At 40.7% G+C, this 10,105-nt stretch overlaps 1 pseudogene; it reads right to left on the bottom strand.

The window, feature by feature from the left end:
- Positions 1 to 7,212, bottom strand: part of LOC105526080 — a 12,298-nt pseudogene extending 5,086 nt beyond the window's left edge.
- Positions 7,213 to 10,105: the final 2,893 nt, after the last annotated feature.

The following is a 10,105-nucleotide window of genomic DNA, read 5'->3' as shown; positions in this document are numbered from 1 at the left end:
TCTTTCTTTCTTTCTTTCTTTCTTTCTTTCTTTCTTTCTTTCTTTCTTTCTTTCTTTCTTTCTCTGTCTTTCTTTCTTTCTTTCTTTTTTTGAGACAGAGTCTTGCTCTGTCGCCCAGACTGGAGTACAGTGGCACAATCTCAGCTCACTGCAACCTCCGCCTCCCTGGTTCAAGCAATTCTCCTGCATCAACTTCCCGAGTGGCTGGGATTGTAGGCATGCACCACCATGCCTGGCTAATTTTTGTATTTTTAGTAGAGACAGCGTTTCACCATGTCGGCCAGGCTGGTCTCAAACTCCTGACCTCTGATGATCCGCCTGCTGAGCCTCCCAAAGTGCTAGGATTACAGTGTGAGCCACTGCACCCAGCCTGGTCTCAGTCTTTTGTTGAACCTGTGCCCCTGCACTGTGAACTTCACGCGTGCTTTTCAGGTGTTGTTCCTCTTAGGTGAGCCAAGATAGCTAGAGGAGGCTGGAGTTGGGTCTTTCACTTCCCCCAGGTAGGTGAGGCCATGATAAAGCCCTGGCAAGTAGGGCTCTGGTAAAATAGTTTCTCCTGAGGAAGGCCTTGTTAGGAAGAAGTAAACGCTCTGGTGTGTTTCAAAATGGTTCCTTTTTCCCCTCCCGCTGCCAGAAGCACAGTATTTATGATCTAATATGATATGTTTAGTTGCAATGTTTTTGGCATTCATCTTGCTTGATTTTGAGCTTCCTGCATCTGTGGTTTGGTATCTGACATTAATTTGGGGGAGATTCTCAGTCATTATTGCTTCAAATATTGTTCCTATTTCTTTATTATTCAATAATATTATCCAATATTTATCGTGAGAACCTGGTAGACTTCCCAAAAGTAAAACTCACAAAAATGTGCCCCCATCCCCAACTCGACTGGGTTTCCCTGGAATTTTTAACTCTCAGAGCTGCCCACACTGAGCCTCTATTAATTCGTCAATTATAGTTCAGTTATCCTGCCACTGGTTCCGCAGAGGTTTCTGCTCCAGTAAGTTGTGATTCTGCTTTTGCCTGTCTGTCTCTCCCGTCTTTGAGGCAGCAGTTTGCCCTGTGATCTCACTCTCTGACAGATCTAAGAAGAGCGCTCGATTTTTCAGTTTGTTCAGCTTTTTACTTATTGTAAAGCCAGAGTGGTAACTTCTGAGCTTCTTACATGCCAGGTGGGAAACCAGAAGTCCTATCTAGGTTTTTTAAAAATTCACGCATTATATGTAATTTGTCTAAAACTGACATATATTACTTATATAGTAAAGGAAAAGGCTCGTTTTTGCTTTTGTTTTTCCTGCTTAACATATGCAGTTTCTTCCTCGGTGAAGTTCAAGTCTAAGGCTTCTAAGGCTAGATTCTATATAAGGAGCAAACAGGATTTGGGAAATACTATTCTACTACAGACCATGCTTTATCTTAATGGCTTTTAAATTTGCATTTGTTGCCTCATGACCACAAAATGGCTGTTGTGATTTCAGATATTATATCTCAATTCAAGGTAAGAAGAGAGGAAAAGCAGCGTAAGCCCTGTCTGTCCTTTTCACTAGGAAGACAGAAAATCCTTAACAAATCCTGCTTCAGTCTGGTTGACAAGACCTATGTTTCAGGGATGCTCCTAGCTACAAGAGTCTAGGGAAAGAAGGCTCTGAATAGAAATGTGGTGGGCAGGCAAGAAAGGTATTGAGAATGACTGCTGGGTTAGACAATCCAACATAACTTTAGAATATTTGAAAATGGTATTAACCTTTCCTTCGCATTATTGATCATTCCTTCTGCACAGACAAGAATCAGACACTGACTAAGCTTGTGAGTTTAATGTAACCCTGCTGACTTATAGTGTTTATTCAAAACCAATACCTTGATATTATCAACTGAGTCAGGACTGAGCAAAACTGTTTTTAATAAAACAATTTAAAGTTCTAGCAAGAGAAAACAGGATTGTTTTAATCTCTATCAACCCCACTTTCCCACCTTATTAATTATACTTTTGGAAGATCTGGATAAGCCTACTCAATCTTCAAGTTTCATTAAATATTTCCTCTTTATTGAGTCCTTCCCTAGACCATAAATCAGTTTAAGAACTCCCTGCTTTATGTTCTCATAGGCATCTGTTCTTCCCTTATCACAATACTAATGCTTTATTTCAATTCCTGATTAGAGTTCTGCCTACCTGACTAAAAACTAAAGTTCATTGACGTCAAGGATCATCTTCCCTGTTCACTGCTGATATGTAGTATAGACTGTCAATAAATGTTTATTGAATGAATGAATGATTGCATCCCCCTTCCAACACCACCAAAAACTTCAAGATATCTATTATCCTATAATTGCCACACAGGGTCAAATGAGGACATCAAAACTACTCAGAATAGTTAAAGCAGAGGGAATTCACTACACTGAACTGATAACACAGGAGATAAAACATGCTGAGACTGGATCTCAGCATCTGAGACTACCTGAGAATGGATGGTACCCCAGATGGGCAGAACAACAGCAAGAAGCTCTTAGGACCCTTGGGTTGGAGGGACAACAGGAAAAACCAGTATTACCACAACCCCAGGGGGTCACAAATGTACAGCAGAAGTCCCAGTACAGTGTGGTTCATCTGGGTCCCCTATTTAGAGTCTCACAAGGTCAAAATCAAGATGTTGGCAAGGCTGCATTCCTTTCTGAAGGCTCTAGGTATAAATCTGCTTCCAAGCCCATTCAGGTTGTTGGCAAATTCAGCTTCATGATAGTGTAAGACTGTGGTCCCAGTTTCCTTTGTGTGGTGTCAAATAGGAGTGACTTTCAACCTCTAGAGGCTGCCCACATTCCTTGGTTCATGCCTCCCTTCATCTTCAGAGCCAGCAATGGCAGATCAAGTCTTTCTCATGTTTCCAGTTTCCCGGACTTCGCCTCTGCCTTATCTCTCCTGCTCCTGGCCAGAGAACTCCTGTTTTAAGGGCTCATGTGATTAGAGTGAGTCCACACGGCTAATTCACAATAGTCTTCCCATCTCATAACCTTAATCACATCTACAAAGTCCCTTTTGCCAGGCAATGTATGGACATCTTTGAGGAACCATTATGCTGGCTATAACAGCCTCCCATTAGTCAAACTCAGCTAGATTTCAGCTGGTACAAGGGACTGAGAAACAGGCCTGCAGAGCAGAAGAGTGAGGAATAGATCTGAAGACAAGCAGGCTCAGAATCACTACATTCTAAGATGACAACATGTTTTTTCTTCTCAAACTTGGACTGGCCTAACAGATTTCAACTTGTCAAAGATAATGAATTAATCCCAATTACTATAAAAACAAACAAAACCCACAGTGGTAACATACCCTACAATTATATTAATTCAAATATAAGGCAGTTGTCATTTGGCTTCCATTATCTGCCCAACCCTGATTCTCAAACAAGGGACAGCTAAAATTATTATCTTCTGCAGAGGAGTATGAAAATGAGGCCTAGGCCAGGGAGGGAAAACACATACAATTCCAATCTCAAGAAGTGCAGAGTGTGAAGTGAGTCCCTGAGTCCACAGTGTATTCTTGGCCCAGTTTCTCTGGATTAAGCCATCAAGATGAAAGCCAACTAACCCAGAGATTTCTGGAATTATTGTTGCTGTCCCAGAAGACTCAGCCAGCCAGAGGACCCAGAATTGTCCCCAGAAATATTTATGTCAATAAACTGCTGACATATGATATCAAACTCTACCAGGGACCAGGATAGATTGGATAGCAGAGTCAAACTCCTAAAATTATCCAGGGCAATCAATGAACAACTCTACCTTGTTGTAACATTGTACCCTGAATAGTTTCATTAACCACAAAATAACAAGACTGCATTTTGTACTGCTTAAGTTTTTGGACCACACAAGTTTCAGAGATGGTATTTACAGTATTTCAAAACTCAAACGATTATTTTTGGTAATCATCCTCCAACATTTAACTTGCTTCTCATTAACAAGCCTGCTTGGCAACAATGCCTAAAGGGGTTACTTCAACATTGCATTTTGTGAAAGCAACAAAAGAACTGTTGACAATAACAGAACTAGTACATGGAATGAGAACACTACACTCAAGCATAATGAATACTATAGATGACCAATGTTGCAAGGAGGAGTTCTGCCAGAGACACTCATTCCCCTCTCAGTGAAAAAACCTTTAGTGAGGTTGATGTGACTGAGAATAGGCTCTACTCTGGTCCACATTACATTTTGTACTGTCCAAACTCTGCTATGCCTTTCCTCTCATGTCTCACTCAGGTCTGCATGCAGTAGGATGTCACTTTCTTGCATCCTTGACCTTTAGCAGAAATTATCAGTCTTTGGTTGTTTACAATTCACCTTGCCGGGTGCAATGACTCACACCTGTAATCTCAGCACTTTGGGAGGCTGAGGCGGGCAGATCACGAATTCAAGAGATCGAGACCATCCTGGCCAACATAGTGAAACCCCATCTCTACTAAAAATACAAAAATTAGCTGGGCATGGTGGCATGTGCCTGTAGTTCCAGCTACTCAGGTGCCTGAGGCAGGAGAATTGCTTGAACCCGGGAAGCAGAGGTTGCAGTGAGCTGAGAACTTGCCACTGCACTCCAGCCTGGCAACAGAGCGAGACTCCATCTCAAAAATAAATAAATAAATAAATAAAATTCACCTTAAGGACAGTTCTTAAAGAAGTTTACTCCTTTCAGTATACCCTACAAATGCAGACTCCTGTTACCAAGTGCCCTGGAAATGAGGCTTCTCTCTCTTCTCATGGCCCAGGAGCTTTCTCCTCTCTCTCATATGAACTCTTTGTATTCTCTCCCCAGTGGTCTATAAAAAGATGCTCTCAGTTCCACTCTTTTGTGTTGCATATATTTGTTAGCCACCAAAGAAAGGGTTAATTTATCCTTTGGTAGAAAGAGAAATTTTCTGATTGAGGTCTGAGCTGAAAACCAGTGCCTCTTAGGGCAGGAACCTGTGTTCCATGATCTTTGAAGTTTAACACTTCAACATTTTTCCTGGCTGCTAAAGCTTGAGCTGTTTTTTAAATTTTATTTTAAAGTATACATACAGTAATATTTACTCTCTCTGCTGTACAGTTTTATGAGTTTTGACAAGTACATAGAGTGTATAAACCACCATCACAATCAACATTCAAAACAGTTCTGTTGGCCAAGCGCAGTGGCACACCTGAAGGCAGGCGGATCACTGGAGGTCAGAAGTTTGAGACCAGCCTGGCCAACATGGAGAAACACTGTCTCTACTAAAAATACAAAAAATATCCAGGTATGGTGGCAGGCACCTGTAATCCCAGCTACTTGGGAGGCTGAGGCAGAAGAATCACTTGAATCCAGAAAGTAGAGGTTGCAGTGAGCTGAGACTGTGCCACAGCACTCCAGCCTAGGTGACGGAGTGAGACTCTGTCTTAAAAAAACAAAACAAAACAAAAACAGTTCTGTCATCCTAAAAATCTTCTTTAGACAGCTCCTTCATAATCAACCTTAACTCCAGTAACCACGGATATGTTCTTGATTCCTGTAGTTTTGCCTTTACAAGGATGTTATAGAAATGAAATCATACAGTGTATAGCCTTTTGAGTGTGTTTCTTTCACTAAGCATAATGCATCAGAGATTCATTCATGTCATTGCATATATCAATAATTGGTTCCTTTTTTATCACTGAATATTATTCTATTGTGTGGGGCATTAGTTTCTTATGGCTGCTATAAGAAATTACCACATTGATAGCTTAAAGCAACAGAAATTTATTCTCTCACAGTTCTGGAGGACAGAAGTCCAAAATCAGTATTACTGGACTAAAATCAAGGTGTTGGCAGGGCCTCGGAAATTTTAGGGGCTAATCTGTTCCTGGCCAGCTACTGATGGCTGCCAGCATTCCTTGGCTTATGGCCACATCACTCCAATCTTTGCCTCTCTGGTCATAGTGCCTCCTCTTCTGTCTGTCTAGAGTCAAATCTCCCCTTAACTTCCATTTATAAAGATACATGAAATCTCCCCATGCCAGGATCCTTATCTTAATCACATTTGCAGTCTTTTTTTTTTCTTTTTCTTTGCCATATAAGGTTACATTCACAGGTTCCTGGTATCAGGACATGTTATTATCTGAGGGGTCATTATTCAGCCTTCCACATGGATATACCAGAGATTATTTATTCATTCACCCATTGAAGGACATTTGGGTTGTTTCCAGGTTGGGATAATTATGAATAAAGCTGCTATAAGTATTTGCATAAAGGTTTTTGTTTTAAGTTTTCATCTCTCTTGGGTAAATACCTGAGAGTGAGACTGCTGGGATAAATAGTAGCAGAGTTCAACTTTATAAGAAACTGTCAAACTGATTTCCAAAGTGGTTGTACCGTTTTGCATTTTCACCAGCAGTATTTGAGAGGTCCAGTTCCTCCACAACCTTGTCAACAGTTGATTGTCAGTTTTGCTGATTGTAGTCATTCTAGTAAGTATGTAGTGGTATTTCCCTGTGGTTTGATTTTACTTTGCATTCCCCTAATGACTAGTAAGGTTGAGCATTTTTATTCTGTGTTGAAATTTTAATGTTGCATCATTTCATTCCCTCTCTCACTTGGCTATATTTTCTCTTAGCTCTCCAAATGTGCTTTAGTAATTGCTTAGAATTAATTAACCACTTAATAGGTAAAAATCTTATAATTATTAGCTTCTCATGAAGTTAAAACTACTGAGTAACTTTCACTGTAGAGGAAAATTCTTTTTTTTAACCTTGCATCTCCAGCTCAAAGGAAGAAATTCTGTCAAGATGAGTCATCATGGTACTCACAAAATATACACAAGATGCATGGTTACTGTGAGGTGATTAGTAAGACTGGTTAAGAGTATGTCTATAATGTACATGTGTTATTTTTCATCTTTATGCATCTTTTTGGATTAATACTCTATGTGTACCAAAATAATATGGGGAATCTTCCTTTCAAAAATCTGGGTGGAATACAATATTTCTAACTCAGTTTAAGTCCATATAATTAGATCTTTAGGGCATGCATGGGCCTGAAGTTCAACAAACCAGATTTGCTTAGAAGCAATTTTCTTAACCAATGAAATACTGCCTCTGAAGCTGCCAGAAACTCTGAATATCATCAGGTCTGCTGAGGCACCTGGAGAGTAATAAACTATTTGAATAAGAATCCACCTACTATTGAATGCCAAAACTCTCTCGGGCTAGTTGGTGCATAAAATATACCTCCATGTTTCCAATAGCTCCAGGATAAATGTCCTGTGCCAGAGAAATAAAACAGGCAAGGCAAAAACCTCAGGAGGCTTACAAGATAGAAGAAGTGACAATCTTAGCACAAAAGACTCAAGTATAGAATATTATTCTTTTAAAAAATATTATTAGAATATTTTTATTAACAAAAAATAGTAGTAGAAATGGTGTGCCAGTACACTTGTGGCATATACGTTAATAAAAAATAGTAACTATCTTTTATGGCATGTTTATACTATTGTGCCAACCCTAATATAAGTAGTTGACATAAATTAAATCATTTAAACCTTACAACTAACCCAAGAGTAGGTACTATTTTTATTCCCATTTATGGAAGAAACCAAGAAACAAAGAGTTGAAATGACTTTTCCAAGGTCCCAGTGGAGCATCACACAGAGGCAGACAGGCCCCACGAAGGCAGAGGGCAACTGCTGTCCAGGAACTGTTACTGCATCTCCTACACCCAACCAATGACCAGCCTGATCATGGAGCTTTTCAAAATTCTGATTCCTAGGCCCCGCCCCCAGGATGCTGGTTTAGTTAGCCTGAATTCTGCATTGCTTTTGTAGATTCCCCAGGTGATTCTGAGCATTAGCTGGGTTGCCAATATCAGGTTCATTTCCCATTGGTGAGTTGGCAATGCTTTTTTGCTGGTGGATCATTATTAAGTTCCTTCAGACCACATAATACTCCACATCATAGGCAATGGGGCAGGTTACTACTTTTAAAATTTCTAAAACAAACTGCAAAAGTCAGGATTAGTATTTTACTTACATATGATACTTCTCGGACCTGAGCTCATCTTCCATTAAAACATATTTTAGCCAGGTGCTGTGGTTCACTCACATAACTCCAGCACTTGGGAGGCCAAGTGAGGGAGGTCACTTGAGGCCAGAAGTTCAAGACCAGCCTGGACAACATAGCAAGACTCCATCTCTACAAAAAATTTAAAAATTAGCCAAGCATGGTAGTTTGTGCCTGTAGTCCCAGCCACTCAGGAGGCTGAGGTGAGAGGATCACTTGAGCCCAGGAGTCCAAAGCTGCAGCAAGCTATGACAGCACCACTGCACTCCAGCCTGGACAACAGAGTGAGACCTTGTCTCTTTAAAAAACAAAAACAAGCAAAACAAAACATTTTAATTGTTGTGCATAGTATATATGTGCATATTTGTTAAATTAAGACTTATAATCTCATAATTATCATGGATTCCCCCAAATGCTGGTGATGACCGAATTTCTATTTCTGTCCCAGACCTTGAACCCCCAGCCTAAAAATCATATTGCATATTGGATGTTTCTTCCTGGAAGAATATCAAACTGAACAAGTCTGAAACCAATCTTTGTGCATCACAGCCCAGCCAAACCTGTTACTTCTCGTGCATTCCCTTTCTTGATGATTGGCTTGTCCACCCACTCAGCCACACCAGCCAAAATGCTGGGAGTCATTTGGATTCCACTGCCTCCCCCACTTCCCATGACCCGACAGCCCACTTGCTTCCCAGGGCCTCCCCTTCCTGCTGCCACTGCACCAGATCACGCCACTTCTTGGAGGACAACGCGGGGTCTATCTCCCAGCTCCCTATCTTGGCTGCACTGCTTCCAGAGTGCTTGCTTTTTTTTCTTTCTTTCTCTCTGTTCTTTCGCTTTTGGGTCTAAGCTTCACTTTTTAAAAACAACACAATCTGTTTCAAATATATAGTTGAGTATAGAGAATAATAAACAATTGTGTTCTACTAGTTTTATCAACATCTCAACATTACGTTTGCCAATTATTTAAAGAAATATATATAAATTTATGTATTTAATGTATATTTCAACTACCAGAGGTCACTGGTTTGAATCCAGCTCCACTACTTACTACATATGTATTAATATATATGATATATAAATATAGGTATTGAAACCCACCTTGACTAGCTCGTCCCCTAGTTCCTGAGTCCCCCTTTCCCAGGGCAGTCTCATGAATCTGCTATTATCAATCTCACATATGTTAATATTTTCTCTAGACATTTATATGTTCATAAACAATTCAAAGTGCTGCTTTGTAGGTTTTTAAACTTTACTAAAACAACATCATACTGCATACATGCTCTGCAGCCTGCTTCCTTCACTCAATTTTGTTTTTTCTTCTTTTTGCCACATGTTGCCCTAATTCATTCATGTTAACTACCATATGGTATTCTATTATGGCTCTATACTACAATTTATTTATTTATTCTCTGTGGAAGAACATTTAGGGTTTTTTGCTAATACAAACAGTGGAGCATTGCTGTTTTTGAACAGATGTTTGAGAGTTTCTCCAGGCTAAATTCTCAGGAGCAGGATTACTTTCCTGGTCTCCTGAGACAAAGAGACAAATAGTTTCCTGCCTCCTTTTCTCTAATCCACACTGCTACCAGAACAATTTTTCTGAAATGCCCATCTGATCCTGTCACTCTCCTGCTTAAGTGCCTTTCATGGAACAAACCTGCCATTCCTCAATAGGACACATGGGGCCTGTGCTCTGGGCCCTGCTGCTTCTCTAGCCTTCTCTCCCCTCTCCACCCCACCCCTCACCCAGTGCTCCACCAACTGCTCCCTGTGTCCCTAACAGGCCCCGGGGTCCTGTCTCCCAAACTCTTGCACCATCTTCTCTCTTTCCGGGACTGCCCTACCCTCACTCATCACCTCCAGCCTTCATACCAGGAAATACCTAATTTACAGGGTAGGGTCTTGCTCTGTTGCCCAGGCCGGAGTGCAATGGCACAATTACAGCTCATTGCAGCCTCGACCTCCCAGACTCAGGTGATCCTCCCACCTCAGCCTCCTAAGTAGCTGGAACCATGGTTGTGGGCCATGGCACCTGGCTAATTTTTTAAATTATTTGTAGAGACAG

Source organism: Colobus angolensis, unplaced genomic scaffold (genome assembly GCF_000951035.1).
Source record: "Colobus angolensis palliatus isolate OR3802 unplaced genomic scaffold, Cang.pa_1.0 Scaffold57, whole genome shotgun sequence".
NCBI classification, from domain to species: domain Eukaryota; kingdom Metazoa; phylum Chordata; class Mammalia; order Primates; family Cercopithecidae; genus Colobus; species Colobus angolensis.
Note: the sequence above shows the minus strand (reverse complement) of the source record. Positions and strands in the feature narration are given on the sequence as shown.